At 35.2% G+C, this 25,582-nt stretch overlaps 1 long non-coding RNA gene and 1 pseudogene across 1 annotated transcript; one reads left to right on the top strand and one right to left on the bottom strand.

Moving 5' to 3' along the window:
* Positions 1–5,454: 5,454 nt before the first annotated feature.
* On the top strand, positions 5,455–8,555 carry LOC113335009 (annotated as a pseudogene).
* A 703-nt stretch (positions 8,556–9,258) lies between these two features.
* On the bottom strand, positions 9,259–10,288 carry LOC113334503. Its single transcript, XR_003352851.1, has 3 exons — positions 9,895–10,288; positions 9,586–9,642; positions 9,259–9,443 (listed from the first exon to the last, which is right to left on the bottom strand). It is a non-coding gene; the product is annotated as an uncharacterized LOC113334503 (long non-coding RNA).
* Positions 10,289–25,582: the final 15,294 nt, after the last annotated feature.

The following is a 25,582-nucleotide window of genomic DNA, read 5'->3' as shown; positions in this document are numbered from 1 at the left end:
TGATCCAGATGACCCATAGTTATTTCGGCTACTTCTTTATGATTCTATGAGGTGATTAATTCCTTTCGATGTCTGGCTGAGGATTTTAAACTTATCACTTCTTGGGAGGTAACCCAATCTCATGCAACACGATAATATCTTTCCTTAACTCTTTTTCTTCGAGTGGTAACAATTTCTCCTTGTTCATGCTTTTCATTTTATCTTTAGAACATTGAGGACAATGTTAGATTTAAGTTTGGGGGTATGGGAGAAAATTTTTAGTTGCAATAAATAAACTCCAAACCCCAGAAATTTATGTTTATTAAGGTTGGCACTAACCAATCTAAGTGGATGGGAACATCTTGGTTATAGGAGTTGAGGAACCAATCTGATTAGATGGAAACATCTAAAGAGTCTATTCATAAAAGCACAGAGCTCAGGTGTTAGAATTAAAAAAAAAAACATGGTAGTTCCTTTTGTTTTTATTTTTTAAGTGATTTGGTGGCGCACACGACTCAAGTTGTTACCATTGCTAGGGTGAAATAGAGTGATTGAGATACCACAAAAAAAAAAAATTTGAGACTAGACCATCAGACCAACCGGAATAAATTCAATAAAATCGACCACTGGTGCCCTTGTATATGCCAGTTGTGTTGACCTAGAGTTAGGTTTATCGACCAATGGTCCCTTTGTATATGCCATTTGTGTTGATATTAGTTAGATCGGTATCTCAGTCCATTAGGATAGGTTCATCTTGGCAGAGGACTTCAGACAGATATGGGAAACACCATTCACTTTAAACCATCTACTTTTCTCTTTATCCATCTTCTTAATCTTTCCATGTGATTGGTTGACTCCGGTTATGATGTCCAGAAACTATCTGAGTAGAGCTCTGTCACTTATATATGAATTTTAGTATGCTGAGTGCAAACTCGTGTACAACAATTGGAATTTCGCATCAGGGTACTTCCTCCTATAGTCAATGAGAGTATGCCAACCAAGGAGATTCTTTAGTGTCTTCCAAGGTTTTGCGTAGATATCTAGGGTGTGGAGTAAAGTTTTTGTGGGTACACCTCTGGTAAACCCTCCCGAGATTAACTCGGTCGCTAGGGCCACCTAGCGAGTTAGGATTTTATTTTTCTAGATTAGTTTTGCTCGAGGACTAGCAAATAATAAGTTTGGGGGTATTTGATAGACACATTTTTATGTCTAATTTGTCCTCAATGTTCTGTATTGTTGGTACTCGATTTCGTACTTATTATGGTATTTTATGTGTTTGTAGCTATTTTTGGGAAATAAACATTTTTGGAAAATTCGGCTCGAAAAGTTACTTGGGGCACCCCCGGAAAAGTACTAAAGACACCCTCATTTTGGATAAGGGCCACCCCAGGGCACCCCAGCTGTTAAAGGCGCCCATGTTTTGGATCAGGGCACTTCATCCTCAACATTTTGAATTTCAAATTTGGCGGGAAAACTTGTGTAGACTCAGGCAGATTTAGAGTTCGTGTTTTGAATGGGTTTTAAGCAGACTCAATGGCTAAAAGTATTTGGAAAGACTTCTTAATGATTAACAGGCGTGTTATGGTTATTGGTGTTGATCAGAAGTGGATGAATCATCAAGATTGATTGAAACAGGGACTTATGGGTTTTGCTTGAGAAACCCGAGAGTTGTTGTTTTTGATCTTGGAGACTCATGGAGTGATTCAATCACCCAAATGGATTGGGATGGGCCTGTTACACCTAAACATGGTCGTTAATGAGCCAAAAATTAACTAACTTGGGCTACATCATCGGATCGAAGAAAACAGGGTAACACATTCAGGCAAGACGTATTTCACGAGACTGCTTGGGTTTTGGAGAGTTTAAACGATTTCTACGCATGTTGGTTGACTCGAGCATCAGTTTGGATCGTGGCAGAGATAAACAAGGAGAGTTTTGCAGTTGGCAGACGCGTGAAGGAGAATAAAAAGGAAAGAATATCTTCCGTGTCTGGCAGAGTGATAGACACATTTATGTGTCTAATATATCTCATTTGTATATATTATTAGTGCTAGATTTTGTACTTATTATGGTCTTTTATGCTTTTGTAGGTGTTTTTGGATAAATAAGGCTTTGCGGCAAAATTGGCTAAAAATGTGGCCCTGGGATTGTCGTTGATAGTGTACCGGAAATGCCCCAGAAGTGTACCGGAAATACCCCGGAGGAACCCTGAAAAAGTGCGGAACATCCCAGAAGAATTGCTAAAGGGACCCCTAATTTGGATAAGGGGCACCCCATTTCAGGGCATGTACTAAAGGGACACCGGAACTGGATAAGGGGGAGGTCATCTTTATAATTTGAAATAGAAAATGGCGGGAATGCATGTTACAGCAAACCAGATTTTGGTTTGAATTGTAGTTCGTGATTTTAAGAGATTAAATTACTGGAATCGATTGTTCTGGGCCTGTTATAGCATATAAGGTTCGTTGAGATTGATTGGACCCAACCAATTGGGCTGAATTGCCCGGGAGAAGTAAAACAGAGTTCAACAGGGATACGTATTTTTCTGATTATTTTCAAAGATTTTGTGATAGTTTTACGCCAGGATATGGATGTACCTGGTCCTGTTCAAGTCTTAGTTGGAGTTTGGAGAGTTTAGATAACTCAGAAGAGGTCAGAAAACGCGTACAGGGAGGATTGAAGAGAGATATTCTCTTAACTGCACGGAGAAGAAATCTTGAATTTATACGAGATATTTGGGGTATGTGGGATATATAAGAGTTGGTTCAAGTCATAAAGAGAGTCAGAAAGTTTTAGAAAACCTTAGGAGAGAGATTAGAGTCCAGGAGAGTCGAGGAGAAGCGATTACAGAGAGTTACAGTGCTGCTGCTGCTGCTGTTCGAGGAGGAAGAAGAAGAGGAAGAACAGACCTGCTAAGGCAGTCGTTCTTCAACAGTCTTAAAACCATAAACGAGTGTCGTTGTTTTACAGCAACAGAAAAGTATCGTCTAATTTTCAGCTCTTTCCCTTTTGTAACAGTGGCGCTGTAACACCATTACAGCGTTGCAAATTCCTGTTTCATCATATATTCATCAATAAAAACACCTATTTTAGCCATGAATTTATCTTGTGAGTGTGTTTTTGGGATGAGGAGCTAAACCCAATCCCAGGGGTGATGGAGGAAGCCATTCTTCCAAAAGTTATGTGGTAAAATTCATTTAAATTTATTTATGCAATCCTTTTATGATTAATTGCACCGAATGAAAATTGAATAAATGATTTTTATTAATTAATTGTGTTTTCTCTTGATGAAATATGCTTGGTTTATTGCTTTTGATATTTCATGCTTGCGATTAACAATGGATGTTTTGAAAATCTGATTTAGGCAATGATTAGAGTCACAATTACTTTTGATTGGAATTATAATGTCTAGAATTGCATGATAAGAATTATCATTGAATCACATGAATTTTGGTGTATGGTGAAATCCTGAACCCTGGTCTTTCCATAATATTTACTTCACATTTGAATTTAATTTGTTTTATCTTTATTTTTATTAAGTCTAAAAATTATTTCCTTCACAAGTCTGAAAAGAACCCAGTTTTTACCACAACTACAACATCATTTGAAAATCCATCACAGAGTAATGGGGGATTATTTCGTAGTTATTACTGTGACTTTGAGGCCCTGTCGAGTATATATAGGGTGCTTTGGAGTTGTAGGAGAGGATGGAGAGTTAGGGAGACATTGAGCACATTACAGAGCTAGGAATTTCGAGTTGCAGAGAATAGCCATTTTCTGTTGCTGTGAAGAACATAAGACGCACATAGAACAATCGTTGTTGCTACAGTGTCAACGACATTACTCATTTATCGTTCTTTGTAACAGCTGGTTTGTAACAGAAATAAGTGTTACAAACCCGTTTTTAATTATTTTCTCTCATATTATCATCCTTGTAAGCACCTTTTGAGCAATGAATTATCTTTTTGAGTATGTTTGCATCATGAGAAGCTAAACCCATCACTAGGACGATGGAGGAAGCTGTTTTTCACCCATCTGGTAATTAAATTAATTCTTTTATAACTATATGCATATAATTTAATTGTTTATGATTTCAATTAATTATTTGTTATTTTGTGTGATGTCGCATGCTTAGTTTTGAGTACTTTTGATGCGTCATGCTCACAACTTACAACTAATGTTTTATGAAATCTACTTTGGCAAAGAAGAGTTAATATTTCTTTTATTTTGAGCTATAATTGCCTAGGATTAATTTCTGAACCACTTGAATATGAATAACAGTGAAATCCTGAGTCCTAGTAAATTCTTCATCCTGTGACATATTTTGTATATATTTTCTTATTTTTAGTATTTAAGCCTAGAATCAATCTCAACAAAGTCCGAGTGAACGAAAACTCTATTTACCACTATATAAAAATACGATCACCAAGTCATATGCATGTGTAACTGTCAATTACGCATGACGGGTGCATATCTAACTCCCAGTTATACATGCTACGATAGGTTATCATGTATATTTTATGTGATCTTTGTTTTATAATTTTGCCTTACAATTGTTCTATAATATTTATTTATTTTTGGTTTTTGTTCATCCAACCTAATCCATGGATGTTTATTTCGTTACAGATACGCAAGCATTTTGGAGTGAAGAAGATAAGAAGGAAAGGCAAAGATTTAAACTTCATAAAAGCTAATTGCTTAAATGTGGTAATGGTCTCGCTAGAATTGGAGTTGACGCTTAATACACAAATCAGATGCATGAGTAACTCTCAATTACACTAGATAGATGCATATGTAACTCTCAATTACACTATACAAATGCGTATGTAACTAGAAGTTACGCATGCTAAGAAATTATTGTAAATGAATATTAAAGTAATACATGTATTTTTAATAATTCTGGGCTTAGTTTGAAATTTTATTTAATTAGGGGTTTAGTTTTAAATTTTATTTAATTACGGGCTTGATAATATATGTAAGGTATGAATTTCTTTTAATAATTCAGGTCCTAGAAAATACCAACGACCTAAGTTCGAAACTCGTCAGCATCTGGGTGAGGGAATTTTTCTCTTTCTTTTCCTAGCTACCCAGACTTATAGGTAGTAGACCTCTTTGATGTTTAAACTTTAATATAACCTTCAATTTAAAAAAATAAATAAATTAAGTGCCTCATATTATGGGTTATCCATGGGTTCAGCCTTAGCCCAATTTTCCCTTCAAATAATCCATTTTTCAGAGGCCCGAAACAGAATCCGAAAGGGAGATGGTAAAATATCCAACGGTTAAAAACTGACGCAAATTCATGGCGTAAGATAGTTAACATTCATATCAATCCTTATAATTCTCCATTGATGCGCATTACTCCTCTCATTTCCAAATTCTCCCCGCCTGTTTTTCCTCTCTCTTATATTCTTCCTCCAAATTTATTTTAAATTTCAGACCCACTTAATTTCAGCTTTATTAGTCGATCTATTCCATTATCGATTTTTAGGGCTTTCGAGATCTATTTAGATGATGATGGAGATTCAGGTTGCATTTAGAAATTCAGCTCTTTAGTAAGTAATAAAATACCTCTCATTACTAGTTTCATTTTGATTCAGATCATAACATTTCAGATTCTTTGGATAAATTTGTAAATCTGGTATCCTGATTTTGTTTGGATGTTTAAGTATATTGTTATTTTTATCAGGTTTGCCCCGGCGTATTGGTACCCAGTATATTGTCTCTGGGATTACCCCGTGAGACACAATTTTGTTATTGTTGAAACACATGCATGATAATGTGTTTGTTCGTTATTTGGGAATCTAGGTAGGGGATTTTGTTAGAAGTTACGAATGTCTGAAGGAGGAACAAATCTAGTGTTAGAAACTTCTGGAAATGAGACAGACTTGTCTCCGGAGGATACTGGGACAATAGAAGAGATACGTGAGGCAGAGAATGCTGTTTTATTGCACCAAACACCTGTGAATCTTGTTCCAGCAATTGGACAAAGATTTATGTCTCAAGATGCTGCGTATGAGTTCTACTGTAGTTTCGCAAAACAATGTGGGTTTTCGATTAGAAGGCATCGTACACGAGGGAAAGATGGTGTCGGAAGGGGTATAACGAGAAGGGATTTCACTTGTCATCGTGGTGGGTATCCGCAGTTAAAACCATCAGAAGATGGGAAGTTACAAAGGAATAGGAGGTCGTCTTCTGCCTGCTTATTGTCCAGCGCATTTGAGAATTGTTAGAAGGGCGGATTTTGATGTACCTGAATGGCGTATTACTGGGTTTACCAATACACATAACCACGAGCTTTTAAAATCGAATGAAGTTCGTCTTCTGCCTGCTTATTGTACGTTATCTGCAGATGACAAAAGTCGCATCTGCATGTTTGCAAAAGCAGGGATGTCTGTTCGCCAAATGCTAAGACTAATGGAGTTGGAAAAAGGTGTGAAGCTTGGGAATTTACCGTTTACTGAGATAGATGTGAGAAACCTCTTGCAATCGTTCAGAAATGTTGATCGTGATAATGATGCTATTGATCTTCTTTCAATGTGCAAAAACATCAAGGACGATGATCCTGACTTCAAATATGATTTCAAGATAGGCACGAATAACAGGTTGGAGTGTATTGCTTGGTCTTACTCCTCATCACTTAGACAATATGAAGATTTTAGGGGATGTACTGATTTTTGACACAACTCATCGCTTGGAGGCCTATGATATGCTTATAGGGATCTGGATTGGGGTGGACAATCATGGCATGAATTGCTTTTTCGGGTGTGCTCTCCTGAGGGACGAAAATATGCAATCTTTTTCCTGGGCACTAAAGGTAATAATCTGTGCCAGTGATAGTAAATATCTAATCTATTAATTAGACTTCATAAGTTTCTGATCTATGTAAACTACTCCAGGATGCCTGGAAGCATTAGTTCTAAGTTCTTGTCCAAACTTTCGTCATACTCTTTATAGTTTTTATTTTATTTTATGTGACCATGTCAGACCTTCTTGGGCTTCGTTAAGGGAGTGGCTCCACAAGCAATATTGACTGATCAGAACATTTGGCTGAAAGATGCAATTTCTATAGAAATGCCTAGCACCAAACATGCCTTTTGCATTTGGCACATAATCGTGAAGTTCTCAGATTGGTTTTCACCATTGCTCGGGTCAGCTTATGATGCTTGGAGAGCAGAGTTCCATCAGCTATATAAATCGGACACGGTGGATGACTTTGAAGTAGGATGGACAGAGATGACTAATACATATGGACTCCACGGAAACAAGCACATTGCAAGTTTACATGCATTACGGATGTACTGGGCCTTGCCCTTCTTGAGATCATATTTCTTTGCAGGAATGACAAGTACATTTCAACCCGAGAAAATAAATACTTTTATCCAACGACTCTTGGGTGCACAGTCTGAACTTGACCATTTTGTGGAGCAAGTATGTCTATGCATTATTGCTTTTCCTTTCTTTCCATTCTTTTTTTTTTTTTGCAGGATACTATGATCTAATTTTTTTCAACCTTAGGTATCTGTTATTGCTGATTTCCGAGACCAAGTGGGAGCTAAAATAAAGATGCAAGGGAAACTCAACAAAGTGTCTCTTAAAACGGGATCACCTATTGAATCACATGCTGCTACAGTTTTTACACCTTATGCCTTCTGTAAGCTCCAAGAAGAGCTTGTGTCAGCACCACAATATGCATCATTTCAAATGGAACAGGATTGTTTCCATGTGAGACACCATACTCAAGCAGATGGAGGGCAGAAAGTTATTTGGGTTCCTTCAGAAGAACTGATTAGCTGTAGCTGTCATCAATTTGAGTTCTCCGGTATCCTTTGTAGGCACATTCTTCGAATCCTGTCAACAAATAACTGTTTCCACATCCCAGACCAATATCTACCCAACCGCTGGCGTCATACTAACTCAATTTGTAGGAAATCCCCGTGCACTACTGCTACTACTGTGGAAAACGGTGAAAGATTTCAGGAATTGCAATCCATGGTTTCATCGTTGATGGCAGAAGCAGTTGAAACTGAAGACTGTCTTGAGTTTGCTTGTGACCAAATCTCCATGGTGTTATATCGTATTAAAGGAATTCCAAATCTTTCTCATCATGAGACTGATGTCACTTACGATGGCCCTTCTGACCCACTGATTTTACCTGAAGTGGAAGATGACGATGATGGTATAATTCAGGGATTCACTAGTGTAAGTGCAAATGAAAATTTTGGAAAGGCAAACGATGAAAGAATGAAAGATGGGTTTGAATTCCCTAAGAAACGGAGGCGATGCACCTTGCCTTGGTGCGGGCAATTTGGGCATGACGCAGTCGATTGCCCAATGGTGGAAGGTGATGGCTTAAATGGGGACGAGCTTGGGTTCTTGTAGAGGAAGACACTCTTCACAAGCACAGAAAGTCCGTGCAAGTACCGATTCGGCAATTCTGGGGTATATCTTCATTTGCTTTTTTGCAGTATTAAGATGCAACTCTCCTGTTGGAAATATAAAACTGTTATTTCCCATCTTAATGGACGAAACTGAAAATTTTGATGGCTATTTACTCTGACATTATGACTATACAACAGGATGACAGTTTGTAATTGTAATAAATTTACTTAACTAGGAAAGTAGAAATTAATTTGCATTCTGCTACACAGCTTTCTGTAAAAGAAATCTGTCTCGTCTACGTTATGATTCAGTCAGAGCTACTGTCTGACTGGTTTGCTCTGTTCTGTTGTAGTGGCATTTAGTTTAAACTTTGAAGCTCCAAAGTTAATATCGATGTTTTATCACTACTTTGTGAGCGTTTTTCCAGAATCTGGTTTGCTACTTTGTGAGCGTTTTTCCAGAATCTGGTTTGCTATGTTGCTTCAGAAGGTGGTTTGTAGTGCAGCACGCACGGAATCATGGAGAAGGAGCTGGACTAGCAACTGGATCTCTACAGTAATCTGGTTAAAGCTCCATGTCAGAAATTATATGAGGTAACTTTCCTTTTGAGCTGTTCAACTGTATAAATTTTCATCTATGAGCAGCTCAACTGTGAAATATGGAGTGTGACATCCATATTGCATGTAGAATGGCATGCTTGACCGAGTTAAAGTATGGGGTCTAGATAACTTTGGAAACATCCATAATGCAATCTTAAACTCCAAAAACTAATCCAACCACAGTAGTTTCTAGGGTCACATTGCATAATTATTATTATTTTAGGACAAAGAGAGAGTTCCATTCAATTCTATAGTAACAAAATAAACTACAAATTGAAGTGAATACCGATCTTCCCCCAAATAATAATGTTATGAATATACAGGGGCAGGCATGCTGCTGAACTGAGATGGTGAACCAGTTCTACGATCTCTCTTGCTAGCTGTTTGATCAGTATCTTTGTCATCATCCTCATTGTGAAATTGCATGCTGTCGCCCCTTGTTATCTCATGAAACATCTTTTGAAGATCTTCAAAACTATTCTGCTGCAACAATGACAAACCTCATTAGGTTATGAATTTCTGGCATCCTAATGACCCATTTGCTCTTGCCTCTTGTACATTCTAGTTCTTGCTTAAGAAAAGTAGCATATCATTGAGCCATGTGATATTGTTAGACTCATCGTACCTGATTCCGTGCATTTGCCATCATCGACAACATCTCCTGCATAAAATCAGAGAGGCCCTGTTTTCCCATACAAACCAGAAGAACACATTAGGAACAAATAGCACAACAGTCAAGACACTTGAAACTCATAGATGTTACTCTTGGAAACTTAGATGTGCTAAAGAAGAATTTTGAGTAGCGCACGAAATCTCAGTCTACCTTATCTATGAAATTTGTTTAGAATCCCTGACATTTGGCTGTCATGGTTAATGGTAATACTAAATGTTTAGAGTTCGATTAGCATGGAAGAGTCGATGAATAAACACTAACCTCGTCCTCTTCTTGTAATGGATCATATAATCCAACATAGTCAAATTCCTTTCATCTGACAAAACTGCATAAGCTTCTTGAATTTGTTGAAACCTTTGCTTAGCTTCATTACCCATAGTCAAATTCCTTAAGTTCCATCTATCCGGATGCCATTTCTACACAGAACACAACAAAATTTTTAACACCCAAAAGAAGACTCATCGCATCACTTCTGTAGCTTAAGAGAAAAAGGAAAAAACTTAGCAGAGCTAGTTTTCTGTAAGCCTTGCGGATTTCAGATTGTGATGCGTGTTTAGAAATTCCAAGGATCGCATAGTAACAATATCTTCCTCTCACTTGCTCCATTAGAGAATCTTCTTCACGGGAAAAAACTCAAGATTTTTGCGATAATGGGGCTACATATATAAAGGTGGTTGTGAGCAACAATATCTATAGACTTTTTTTTGTTACTTGATTTAGTAAACTACTGGAATTACCAAATGGGATGTTCGAGAAATTTCTAGCTAGATATTTTCTGTTTGGCAATGTAAGAGGACTTGGTTAAAGTGTTATATTACGGAGCTGCCATTGCATGACGGTGGGTAAAATGATAAATAGGTGACGAGATATAATGTGGGCGCCACAAAGCCCTAGCAACTGGACGGACATAGCTTTGAGTTGTGAGAGCTGCTGCGAAGTTCTACGGGCGAAAGCTATCAGGGAGGTTCTACCGGCTGATGATTTTTTTATTTTTTTTCGATAAGTAAAGAATTTGATGCTGGCGAGTTTCGAACTCAGATCATTGGTATCATCAACCAGTGACTTTACCACTATACTACAGTGGCTGATGATTTTTTATTTATTTAATGTAAACACGAATTATATTAACCAAAAAGAAGTACAGTACGACATGCTTTTTACCAGCGTAGCGTGGCTTTTTATTTTCTTTGAGTAGATCGTTGGGAATGGACAAGCACGTGCTGGAATATAATCGGCGCCAGCGGTTCATAATACTAGTACTAGAAAAATATAATTTACTTTCTCTCTTCTTTCACCCCTTCTCAAAAACTTAGAGAAAATTCATCATCTTCTTCCTCCTTTGCTCAGATTTAGTCCCAAGATTGTTTGTTTTTGGGAGTTATTTAGTTTTTTTGAATAAATTTCTTCGCCATTAGAGTGATTCGTTTCTTCGCTATTAGGGCGATTATTCTCTTCGCTATTAGAGCGATTTTATCTGCACTTTTGATAGTGTTTCATTCTATAGATTTGTTCGTGATTTGGGTTGTTGGATACAAGTACATCGGCGATTTGACGGAGGCAAGATCAAATTATTGTTCAAAAGAATAATAAATCTAGGGTTTCTGGGCTTCTCGCGACGCATGAGTTTTGGGGAAAATCACTCCTCTCTCATAGGAGTATCTCTTTTCAAGAAGAAAATCAATCAAAATGGTCGAACTATGATTTCAAGTACCATTCCTTCTCCAATCTCTACATACAAGATTTGGGTGCTACCGTTGTGGATTGCTCTTTCTCTTCGCGATTTATTTTCGTTTTGCATCTATCATTGTATTTGTTTCATGCTTATGTTGTACTTGTTTTTTCTTAAAAACCATCATGTAAACGTTTCTTATTTGGAATGAAATACTAATGGTTTGATTATTAAAAAAAAAGTACTAGAAAAATATAATCGGTGGGAGTATTCTGCTTCAAGAAAAAAAGGTTTTTTGTTTTGTTTTTGGCAAACATCTTATATAATTGGAGCTTATTATTTTATGCACCCATGTATAAGATTACTGCTAATCGTTGCATTGAAAAGGTTAAAAAAAAAAGAAAAAAAAAGTTAGAAAACTAGTGTTAATTCACATATGAGAATGCAAATTTTGCATTTATAGATAGAGAAGTTCAAAGAATCGTTAAAACTTGCATTATCCAATATAAATTAACACTATCTCTCTTGTTTTTTTAGTTGTTTTTTTTTTTATATTTTTCAATGCAATAATTTGTTCTGCATGGATGTACAAGATAATAAAACCATTATTACATATTTCTTTCTTTTGAAGGTTACATAATTACATTTCTATTTAATTATTTATTAAAAAAATTAATCGAAAGATATACAAAGGTGATTGTATGATTGTTTATAAGAAAAAAATTCAAAGCATAAATTCAAAACCAAACTCAAACAAAAATCCCAATTATATGGATATCATAATTTGTGAACCAAAAAAAGCAAAGTGCATTTTATTTTATTTTTTATTAAAAAAATTAATCGAATATTCAGATCTACAAAGGTGATTGTATGACTGTTTACAAGAAAAAATTCAAAGCATAAATTCAAAACCAAACTCAAACGAAAATCCCAATTATATAGATATCACAATTCGTGAACCAAAAAAAGCACAAGTGCAAATGTTTCCATATCCTTTTTGTATGTGAAGTAGAAAGATAATCCGGAATTAGTTTCGATCTCTTTGAATGTGAGTTTTCAATATAAGAGATGCTTCAACTTTTACATACGAACAAAACTCGGATTCGTTAAATCTCTTGTATCGAAGATGAACTCAAAGTGATTTCTTGTTGAATCATCTATGTGCTTGAATTTAGAAAAACAAGCATATAATATGGAATTAGTTTCAATCATTTTGAATGTTCGTCTTCATTAATAAGATGCTCCAACTTGTACATATGAACGAAACTCGGATGCATTAAATCCCTTATATTGAGGATGAACTCAAAATGATCCCGTGTTGAATCATCGATGCACTTGAATCTAGAAGAACAAGTCGTAAAGCAACCATCAACGATTGAACAAACAACCATTAAAGTTGCTACAAAAAAAAAAGAAAAACCATTAAAGTGGAAAAAAGAAACTGTTTTCAAGGAGAAGAAACAATAGCTCTAAAAACAAAGACAAAATAGCTAAAATAGTGAAGAAATGCATTAAAAGACACCAAAAATGACAAATAAAAAAAGAACACTATATCCCAAGGGATCAAACCTGAGCAAGGCTATTAGGATTTTAAATAGAGGTTTCTGAAGGAAAGTGTTTTTTATTCAAGTTTGTATTACCTATCTTACAAAAACAAATGTTTTTCCTGATCAGACGGCTTTGAATGAGTCTTTTTAAGCCATCGACGACTCTCATTGCTTTCGAAGTGGAAAAGGTAAATCGTGGCTAAGAATCATTCCGCTCTTTATGCCCAAATTCAACGCACGCGATTGAGCCCTATTAAATTCACGTTCTTCTCTCGCCATAGTAATTACTTTCAATCAATGTTTATGCTTATTCCCCCACTAATGAAAAGACCGATGTCCCAGCAGTTTCGAATTGTTGGTGATCAATGGATGAAATTAAAGGTCTGTAATTTCTCGGCACTCAATCAAATTGGAGCCTTTTTTTTGCAATTACTCCAATGGAGTGTTATATGCCCAAACATACGAAGAACAAGCCAATGATGGATTTGCAGTTTTTGGTTTGATGATGATGCAGCAGCAATCACCGAATCAAAAGGATTCTTTTTAATTCTTTTGGCATGTTGTGATTTATGTATTATTTTGTCATGTTATGGTTTATGTGGAACAATACGACGATTTTGGTTAAAATATTGTTTTAAGGAAAAATAAAACAAAGTAAGTTTAGTGATTTTATAAATTTTGTGTTTCAATTTTTAGTGTCTTTTTATGTAGTATAGATCGTTATTAAACATGCTTGAGTTTTCTGTGGCTCAGTTAGTAGTTCGACGAATAATTCGATGTCCAGTTCATAACGCATAAATTCGGCGTCCAAATATGATCCGGTCATAATTCACGTTTTTTATATCTCTCCCAAAAAATTCGTGCTTTTTGAGAATTCACGAATTATTTTTTCCCTGTAGTTAGGCTTCTGTTAGTCCCACTCAAAGCACGCCCATTTATACATCCATGTAGTGCGGCTTCTGTTGGGCCCATTTTCCACTCAAATCATGCCCATTTATCCTATTTATTTTTGTACGTCGCATGAATTTTTCGTTGGTAGATGCTTAAAACGATGACATTTAATAATTTTATTATATTTGAGTATAAGAATTTCTTATAATTGACTATTATATTATCCCGAATTTTTTGTGTCGCATTTGTATATGGCAAACACATTAAATGCGAACTAACGAATTCTCGTATTATTTCCGCAATTCGCATGTTAATTTGACCGCACAACTGAACAAATTCGCATCTTGCTTAGCCGATTAATGAGCGTATTTTTAGCGGTCCGAATTTTTGCGGTACTCCGAATTGCTAACTAGGGTATGTGGTTGCATATGTATTGCAGATATTACAAGGTTTCGATGGAACCATGTATCCGGTCCAACCAGATTCATAGGGTTTCCTTTTTGTATGTATATAAAGAAAACTATGTAATTCTTCTACTCTAATCACCTAATAAGATTATTCTTCTCCTTCCTCTTATCTCTCCTTGCTTCATTTATAGTTCTCCTTAATCACGTTATCAATACGAACCTATACCGCAGGACTAGATTGGATTGGTTGATTATTTTTTTTCTACATGGATGATAAACACAAGTTGTTTGGAAAAAAAAATGGGGTTCGGATTTACATCAACGCAGTTATGCAATAATCGTCAAGCTAAGTTGAATTTACTTTCTCCTGATTTTTTATAGGCCTGATATGTCTCCTTGATGTCAAAAAAGTATGGATTGAATTGATTTTTTTTTCATTTATCGGTGATGTTTGATTAATTTTGCGATTATAGAGGTAAGTTTTCTCTTATAAAAAGGCATCATTGTTTTCTCTTCCTTTTTGATTTTGGCATATCCAATACTAGCTATTAAATCTATGATGATGGGTTGATGGGTTGATTGATTTGATTGTATTGTACTGTGTATATAATCGCCTTCCTTATTAATGTGCGAGGAAAATCTGTCGGCGATACCTGTTCACTTTTCAAGGAGAAAGAAAAGGAGAAAGAAAATCTGTTGAAAGAAAAAAAATCCAATATGTCCGCGTGAATTTGTGAAAATCTTAAGGAAAATTTCCGGTCCAGCGCGGCCCGACCCGACCCTGTTCCAGCTGTTTCCTGTTCCGACCTGGTTTTGGGCCGTGCACGACCAAGGTTGTTCTGGTTTTGAGTATATACAGCGGGAACCAAAGTTTGAGGTATGTAACTTTGAATACTTGTCGGACTTATGTATTTATTTTTAGAACATGTTTAGTTCTGGTTTTTTCCCCTTAAGATAAGTGCATATCATATAAAAGGTCAACTTAAATTATGACTATTGATCTCGATCATTAATAATTTTGATTTTTGTTCTCTTGAATATGATATTGACTATAGTTGAATGATGCCTTTTCTTCAATTGGTTGTACCAACTCGATTCCAATGTATTCATTTGGGATTTAGAAGTACTTGAGCACCACTATTGGATACTTGATATTTTTCCCCAAATTTGAATGTTCCGTGGGATGTAATTCACTTGCTGGCGTAGTGAAATATGTGTAGAGAGAGATATGTATCATGAGGCAAAGATGTACTTTTGTCTTCGGTAGTAATAACACCAACACACGAGTATCAACCAAACATGGGATCAGCTAAAATGTAATTCTAGCTCCCATCATAAATGAAAGAGTTGGAAATGCACCTGGTCATAGGTGTTGGTATATAAAGTGTAATGTGTGTATCATAGTAGCAACCAATTTCTAGAGGAGGTCATGCTTTAGACATCAACTTTAATGACAAAAAGAACTTTGCTTGGCCAATTGACTATTTAATTGAACTAGATCCAATGTCTGCGCTTATGGAATGAAAAATATATCATTCCCTCAAGACATAAATTCTCTAAAGCACTTGAGATATATATGGATGAAACGTAACATATATTCACTCTAAAGTAATTGAGTTGAATCCGAATTTTGTTACGTAATAAGGCCGCACCACTTATTAAATCTCTCAAGACTCAATATCTAACTGATAGTGGTTTTTCTTCCACTAATTTAAGGAATATACACTAGTTGTTGAACTAATTCCTTATAATGTGACTACGATGACTAGATCATCGAGCGAAGCACTGCTAAATTTTTTTTTGCCAAGATTGAACAAAGAATAAAAGTCGCATAAGCTTTGTATACTAAGGGCTAATCACACCTTGTTAAGTGCAAAGGGTGTTCATGCGTGAACTACTACCTACGTTTTTGAAAACTTAGTGAGAACGGAGTTGATTGCATCTATAAATAAACTATTTCTAATGAATGTGGAAGGAAGCATATTCTTAAAAAATTAATGTGTCAATCTAGTGAATTGCAAATCGTTGGAACTTGAATTATTGAATCCATATTAACCCCAACAATGAACTGATTAGTATTGATTCATAAAGACTTTGACATAACCATAAGGAACATTTGTTATGACACGATGTTCCGTTTTAAAAGTACTAACACGGGTATCACTTGATTTGAGTGTACAAGACAATGAACTAATTGAATGCGAAGTTACGACATCTATCACAATCAGTGATTTCTAAAGTTACTAGATTTGCAATGCCTCTCCCCATTATGCTTTAGAATAAGAAAGCACGTCACTCATCTTACAAAGTATTTCTTTAGTAAAACATAATTGAGACCACCCTGTTTTACTTAGATACAAATGGTAAATAACTCATTCTTCAAAGAAATAAAGTTTTGTTGGTGAACATATATCCATGCAGAATACGGACCATTCAAGTGATTTATGGCTCTGGTGGATGATTCGACGCATTGAATTTGTCATTGCTCACAACAAACAATGCGTTTAATTTTTGTAAAGCTCCTCGCTCATATTACACAATGGAACGTGCAAAGGCTCACCACCCTTGTTAATGTTAGAGAATTCACATCAAAAGGACTTGATGAATATTGCATGTTTAATAGGATCGTATTGCTATGATGGGTCGCATATGCTCTATATTTCACATCAAAATAGGTATCTTATACCCAATGGTCTCGTAGAGGCTGCCATCAAAGGTTACAAATGGTGTCTAGGGAATAGGTTATGCGTACCAACCTACCTTTTATTGCTTTAGGGATCTGCAATATTACACGCATCTTTACTTAATTCGCTTTTAGAACCCAATATTATTCAACCTTTTTTGCGTACCAGTTGGTAACTGGATTTAATCCTGACATTCGTGTTCTTACGCATTTTTGGTTGCACTATATATGTGCTATTACGACTCCATATCGTACTATGATGGGTCTTCAAAACTGTTAAGTAGTTATGTTAGAAATGAGTTCTCAACAAGTATCCGCATTGTAAAACTTTGGGCAGGAGATCTGTTACCGCTAGATTAGTGGGTTATCAGTTTAATGAGACAGTCTTCACGTCGTTAGAGGGAGATAAGAAAACGTATTTTCTAAAGGAACGACAAGAACTGTCGTGGTTTATTCCCACTATGTCTCATATTGATTCTTATACTCCACAAATGTAAATGTAAAGTGAAAAAGAATAACCGATTTTTAGAATGTACACTGATGTCGCTAAAGCCACAAGATCATACATACCATCTCTAAATATGCTTGCAAAGTTAGAAATCCTCAGTATGGGGCACACCATAGACTAAGATGTTGTAACTACACTTGATGGAAGTGTAGTTAAGGCCGTGGCTCCATAAAAGAAGATGGAGAAACCACCAGGTTCGATCAATGCTCACCTAGAAAGGAAGTAGATGAGTAAGGCACAACCTAATTTGTATCATTAATGAAATCATATCATTTGATTGTCTTTGACTATGTCCATGAATCAATACTGGAGGACGCTCCGAAGTTTAATGATTCCAGAGAACAATGACATCGCAAGTGGATTATGAGAATACGCATGAATCAATGGAAAGATCATGCGAGCACATTGATGATTAATTTCGTATACACTTGCTTGAAGAAATAGAGCAATATGAGATTGAATCAAGCTCCTTGTTGCTTAATGTCAACGAAGAGCATATTTGGCTTATACAATCCAGGTAGAACTTGGTTCTTTGACAAATATACATGTATTTGGTGTGGTAGTGCTAACCAACCAAGTGTAAAGCCTATTGGACATACATGATTAATTTGTCGCAAAGCATAATGAGAAGAAAGCAGTCTTAAAGTATAAAGACTCGCCTTGTGGCGCAAGGTTTTTCACAAAGCCCTGGAATTGTTCTCTTGTAATGAATGTTATATCATTCCACTACTTAGCTAGATTGGTAATTTCAAAAGGACTTTAAATATATCATATTTATGTGGTTGTTATGTATCTATGAAACAATCAAGAGATAACAGATATTTACAAAAATCCTTGATAGCCTTTTGTTGCCCAAATCAACTGAATCTTAATCACATATTACATTTACAGTTAGATAGAACGCTCACTTATAGATTGAAGCAATCAAGCGGAATTGGTATACCTATCTAAGTGGCAGTTCGATTTGGAGGGGATAGACAAGTAAGTTATTTTTCCTTGCGTATTCACAAGAAAGTCCCTAATTTGGAATTGTAGCTATCTATGTTGATGTTATAGACATGATGGGTACTCTTGATGTAATAAGAGACCTTAAAAGCTATTTGAAATCCGAATTTGAGATGAAAACTCTGGGAAAGCTCGACCGAATACTAAGTTTGTGGTATATTATTCCACCAGTTTGCATATGTCTAAAGTTGTCAGGAAATTTAACAAAGACATGCATCCTGATAGCACTCCCATGATTAGTTGAGGTTCAAATGTAAGTAAGTGACCATTTCGTCTAAATGAAGATGCCGAAAATGTGTTGGGAGATGAAATTTCCATATCTGAGTACAATAGACACATTGTTGTACTTAGTATAATAATGTACTCGATTAAATTTAACATCCTCGTGGAACTTGTTAGCTAGATATAGCTCAGCGCGAACGCAACGTCATTGGAATGGTATAGTGAATGTAATCATGTACTTAAAAGTAACCATTGACATAAATTTGTTTTATCCCTGCAAAGACATAAAAAAGAATGCTAATGAAAGTATAATCCAAAAGTTGTTGATTATGAAAGAACAATAATCTATTCTCCAACGAAAGTAATAAAGGGGAGATATGGTAGACTATTTTCTAAGTCATTACCGATATTCAGTTCAAAAAGTACATGAATAAAGGAACTGTCTAGAACAACTCTGAAAGTAATCAGGGGGAGATGCCGACATCAGGGGGAGGATCCAAGGATCTGATGTTGACATGTTGTATTGTACTCTTTTTCCCTTCGATCGAGAATAGTTTTTCCCAAATGGTTTTGTTACTCTACAAGGTTTTTAGCGAGACAACACTAAAAACATCAACTATGTTGAACGTTGAAGACATAAATATCGCGTTGATATTGCTGAAAATATATGGATCAAAGAAATGAAAGGCAATAGTCTGAAGCAACATAACTTCCAAAATCAACAACATGATCTTATAAACATTCAAGTCACCAAAGTAAAGTATGATAAAATCTTTTTGACTGCGTTAGACTAATGAAAATTGTCTGACATCAGGGGAGCATCTAATGGTGTGTTGAATTATTTCCCTTTACCGAGGTTTCTTTTTTCCACAGGGTTTGGTTACTCGGTAAGGTTTTAATGAGGCGACGTATACACATCCAACTATGTTCTAAGTTTACTTAATACTGTACTCTTTTTCTTTAGTTCAGGTTTTGTCCCTATGGGTTAGCCTGATGAAGTTTTAACGAGACAATTAACTTAGACTCGGCGATCTTTGAAGATCATATTATATGTGATGAACTACATGTAAAATACGAGACAACATGTGAATTACTACATGTGAAGAGTTGTACCAAGGTTTTATCCCACTGGGTTTTTCGTTGTCAAAGTTTTAATGAGGCAATGGACTTCGTCACAAGTCATCAAGGAGAACGACATTAGAAGAACTATATGTGAAACACTATGCATAAAGTTTTATTATTGAACCGCAGAAGGGGGAGTATTGCACGGCTTACGGTCCATGGATATACGGTCCAACTAGATTCCTAGGGTTCCCCTTTTGGGTATATAAAAGAAACTATGTAATACTTCTACTCTAATCTCCTAATAAGATTATTCTTATCCTTCCTCTTATCTCTCCTTGCTTCATCTATAATTCTCCTTAATCATCTTTCAATTTTTAGTGTCTTTTTACGCGGTATAGATCATTGTTAGACATGCTTGAGTTGTCTGTGGCCCAGTTAGTAGTTTGACGAATAATTCAGAGTCCAGTTCATACATAAATTCGGCGTCCAAATGTGATCCGGTCATAATTCGTGTTTTTTATATCTCTCCCAAAAAATTCGTGCTTTTTGAGAATACACGGATTATTTTGTCCTTGTAGTTAGGCTTCTGTCAGTCCCACTTAAAGCACACCCATTTATACGTCCATGTAGTGCGGCTTATGTTGGACCCATTTTTCACTCAAATCACGCCCATTTATCCTATTTATTTTTGTATTTCGCATGCGTTTTTCATTGGTTGATGTTTAAAATGATGACATTTAATAATTTTATTGTATTTGAGTATAAGAATTTCTTATAATTGACTATTATACCATCCTGAATTTCTTGTGTCGCATTCGCATATGGGAAACACATTAAACGTGAACTAACAATTCTCGGATTATTCCCGCAATTCGCATGTTTGACCGCATAATTGACCGAATTCGCATCTTGCTTAGCCAATTATTGAGCGTATTTTTAGCGGTCCGAATTTTTGCCGCACTCTGAATTGCTAACTAGGATCTGTGGTTGCATATGTATTTCAGATATTACAAGGTTTCGATGAAAATCATTATATGTTTGATTACTTGTTTTTCATTGTCCAAGGTCACTTCAAGTCTTTTAATTGTCTATCGGGGTTTATATGTTATTGGGGTTTATGTGTTAAGTAATATGGGATTTTGTGATCTAGCTATGAACTCTATGAACTTCAGCTTCCCAATCAAGTTTGAAGCAGAATTTGTTGGTTGAATTTTGAACCTAAAATTTTAAGATCAAGCACCCAATTCACAACCTCTTTGTTGGACAAATTCATTGTACCATATATAATGATGGATCTTCAACCCCAAAGTGCTGGGTTCGTAGCATGTCATTAATACTTTACTTTAACCTACTTATTTTATACCAGCAATCACTTTACATGTACGAGAAAAATCTTTTGCAAGAATATGATAAGTGAAAAAAATTATCGAACTTATATACAAGAAAATAGTAATAGCTATTTGGATATGGGGTTTACCGCTTCTCGATAAAGATTAATGAGGAGGTATGTCCAGAGATAATAATTTATGTTATTAGCTATAAGGTATGTTTTAGTTTCCTTGCTTTCTTTATATGAACATTATTTCGCAAACTATCAAATCTTTGTTGCGAATGATTAATGTTCTAGGTGATGTATTGCTAGGAAGATTTGAAAATCAAACTCTTCTTCAAGTAGATAACATAATAACAGTACAATTGGTTCGTGGTTACTTTCTGAATGTATTATGCATGCATGATTTAATAGCGGATTGGGTCGATTGACAGGTTATTATCCCATGTTTTTGGTAGGACTAGAAGAAGCCTACAATTATATTAACTGCAAGTGCACAATGTCGATATGCAACACAAATCAAGTACATGTTGATCCTCATGGACAAGGTGGGTGTAAGGTTGAAGCTATATTCTTACTATAATTGATTCCAAACAAGAGTAAAGATGGGGGTTTGCGTCGATACAACAAAGGTTATGAATGATTATACTAAGGAAGCAAGATTAAAACAAGTACAAAGATGAAAATGGTTTCGAATCCACCTCCTAAAACTACCTTGAAGATGTGATAAATCACTTGTAAAAATAGATAATTTTAACCTCAGCAAAATATGTGTCAATTCCTAGAATTACCTTATATGTCTAAGGCATAGATAATCACAAATTGAACTAAATCATATTACACAAGAGGATTCAAGTTTGTGTTGATCAGAAATTACTACCATGTTAACAATGGATTACCACAAGATGTATTTAGATCCGCAAATGGTTTTAAAGATCCCATCGATACTCTAGTTTGCGAGACCCTTATGTCATAAGAAAAGGCTCTCAAAAATAATGAAACTAGGTGCAATCAAAGTTTCAACAATCGTTAGTCAATCAAATCAATAATAAAAAACTAAAATAACAATGTAATTATCTAGTTTCCCACCAACGGTACTCGTAGAGCTTCTTGATCCCACAGAAGTCTTTAAACGAGTGGTTGTAAGAAATTTCGCCTAATTAGGGTACTTTCCTTTCCGGATAGACGGCTCCACCAGAAACAACACAAATGAAGTTTGCCTGGCTCTTAGGGTAGTTTGCAAGAAATCAAGTATTTATAGACCAAGGTTGTTTGGACAATAAGTAAATTCCAAAACCCAAAATATTCTCAAGATACTCATTGAAGTACCTAATTTCGGTTTTCCTATTTCCAATTAAATGTAAAATAATATTTCTGAAATCTCTCAGAAAAACTTTTATTATTACTTTTGCACTAACTAATAAAACTTTTCTAGAGGATAAGCTTTAGTTGTTGGTAATTAAAACATATATATTTGAAAATCATAATTAAAAGCTTTTCATATTTCTGTTTGGGATCACCTTGAGCATCAAGGAATATCTTTGAATAATTAATGATAAGAGTTATGCACATGTTCAAATAATGTCGACATCTAGAAGATTCTCATCTCAGCAAACCTTAATTCCAAAATCACACAAAACATAAAGAAATATGTGAATATTGGAAACTTGGTTTTGCTCCTTGGGATCGGTTATACCATGACTCACAATGTAAGTTTTGACCGGTTATACCATGCTTCCAAAAATAGGTTGTGACCGGTTACACCATTCTTCCCAAATTAGCTTGTGATGGGTTACACCATCCTTCCCAATTTCGGTTTTCCTATTTCCAATTAAATGCAAAATAATATTTCCGAGATCTCTCAGAAAAACTTCTATTCACACTAACTAATAAACCTTTTCCAGAGGATAAGCTTTAATTGTTGGTAATTAAAACATATATATTTGAAAATCATAATTAAATGCTTTTCAATATTTCGGTTTGGGATCACCTTGGCCATCAAAGAATATCTTTGAACAATTGATGATAAGAGTTATGCACATGTTCAAATCATGTCGACATCTAGAAGATTCTCATCTCAGCAAACTCTAATTCCAAAATCACACAAATCATAAAGAGATATGTGAATATTGGAAACTCGGTTTTGCTCCTTGGGATCGGTTATACCATGACTGACAATGTAAATTTTGACCAGTTATACCATGCTTCCAAAAATAGGTTATGACCGGTTACACCATTCTTCCAAAATTAGCTTATGATTGGTTACACCTTGCTTCACAAAGTAGCTTGTGGCTGATTATAACTAACTTCTCAATGTAGATTGTGACTGGTTACACCTTGCTTCACGAAGTAGCTTGTGACCGATTACAACTTGCTACACACTATAGGCTACCTTGTCATCTTGTATTGGTCATTCAAATATATTCAATGATGAACCGAACCAACACTTTCATGATTTCTCTTTCGATTATGAGTGAAGTTCATACATCTACTTCCTTAAACTAATGTATTAATACATAGTTTTCTAGGATAAAATCACACCTATGTCCTACACATAATCAAGTAACTAAATACATAGATTACGTTGATGTCGTATTTACGAAGTTCAAAAGATAAGCGTTATACTTCGTAATTCAATGTAATTCCTTGACACTTTGATCATAATGATATGACCAAGTCTAATCACTAGAATACTATATATATAGATTTGCATATTATGTTTTCAATATAATACGACTTGGAAGATACGTTAGGAATGGAAACAAGATCAAGTCAATATTACTAACCTCAAGTGGAAGGATGATGTCTTCGTTGCAGTCGTTACATCTTCACATTTTTCAGGTCTTCAGAGTAATACTTGTATGTCTCAACATTCCTAGACTTTCTAGTCTAACCTAAACGAATTTGACTCTAGTAAATAATCAACTCTAGATGAGTTTTGATACTAAAATACGACAACCAAACTTGACATACCAACGCTTGGTGGGTTCAACCGAGCTATGCTCTAACAATCTCCCCCTTTGTCAATTTAGTGAAAAACTCTATTACATATGGAGATAAACGAATTACAAAATAACTCATTCTTCATACGCTTGATTCCAAGTTTCAACAACACAATATCCTGCATATATTCAAAAAATAAATACCGATGTTGACATTTGAATAACAAAATATTTACTCACCCTAAAGGAAATCTAGGGAAATATTGAATCCGAACATTTTTGTTATTCCCCTTTTGTGGTATGAAATACTACACAACATGATGATATGTTTCTCTCCCTTAGTCTATACTTTAATCTTTTGTTAGATATAACGTCTAAGAATATATATACTTTCCTAGTGATTAATATCACTTGTTTACTCCATACATTTCTCCCCATTTTTGTCGCAAAAATGACAAAGAAACGAACAAACAAAAGAGCAAACGAAAGGATCTTACAAATACAAAAAACTTGTACAACCTATAAGAGTTAGCACGAAGGTTTAACACACAATTTTGGATAATCAATACTAAAACTAAAACTACAAAAGTAATCTAGCTTTAGTATATTATCAAGGAAACAATTGACCGAAGACATTTTCCCTAAGTCTGATAAATCAGCTAAGATAACTCATTTATTAACCAAACCGATTGTGTATGTACAATCGCTTGTTTCGACAAGACACAAATAGAGATCAGAATTAACTCCATTTCTCTTATCAGGATCTAATTATTCCATAAAATAACTTAGCCCTTTATCTTTTAGACAAGACAACCACTAGGTTAGTTAACTAGTTTTTCTTGTCAAGGATTCGATTAGACTTGAATAACCGAATCCTACATTTGATAAGTCTAACTAAAATCAGAATTAACTTAGTTTCTCTTATCTGGAATCAAACGGACTAAACAAATGACCCAGTAATTTTATTAAGCAAAAATAATAGATACAAATTGTTAGAGCATTGCTCGGTCGAACTCGCAAGCGTTGCTATCTCGAGCTTGTTTATAAAGTTTACTTGATCAAAACTATATACTTTATTTCTAGTCTACTTATAGATATACCTCGGATAGGATAAAATGTGTAGTTGAGCTTTAGACTTCACGGCGTTCACTAATTGAAGACCAAGATCTACTGAGGAGTTTAGAGGAACTTCATCAACAAAAAGTACGTGGAGACTAAAACTTATCTATCACTCAGAAGTTTATTCTATTCTATCTTCTAATGAGACTGAGTCTTATAGCTATATAGACATTTACATTATACACATTTGATATTTCAAGCCGAGTTTAACTCGCTTATCTATTTCTCAAAATATGTGTTGGAAGCTTTTTTCTTTAGCTATGTTCATCATATTCTTGACCAGTTTAGTTGGAAATAATTTATTTGTTGGAAACTAAATATTATGTTAAAAGATGATCATGTGAAAATTACATTGAACATCTTATATGATTTGTGTGAGACAGTCATTTGATGTTAGCTTGGGAAGTTTCGTATTGATCATTCTATCACTTGAAAATTACTTGAAGCTAACAGTTTGCGTGAGACATCCATTGTCGTCTTCCAAGGATGTTTCAATGATTGAAATGAGAGTTTAGAACAATTAACCGTGTCTGGACACAACACGATATGCATACCTAGTAT

Source organism: Papaver somniferum, unplaced genomic scaffold, assembly GCF_003573695.1.
Source record: "Papaver somniferum cultivar HN1 unplaced genomic scaffold, ASM357369v1 unplaced-scaffold_137, whole genome shotgun sequence".
NCBI classification, from domain to species: domain Eukaryota; kingdom Viridiplantae; phylum Streptophyta; class Magnoliopsida; order Ranunculales; family Papaveraceae; genus Papaver; species Papaver somniferum.
The sequence above is the reverse complement of the archived record's forward strand: the minus strand, read 5'-3'. Positions and strand labels throughout refer to the sequence as shown.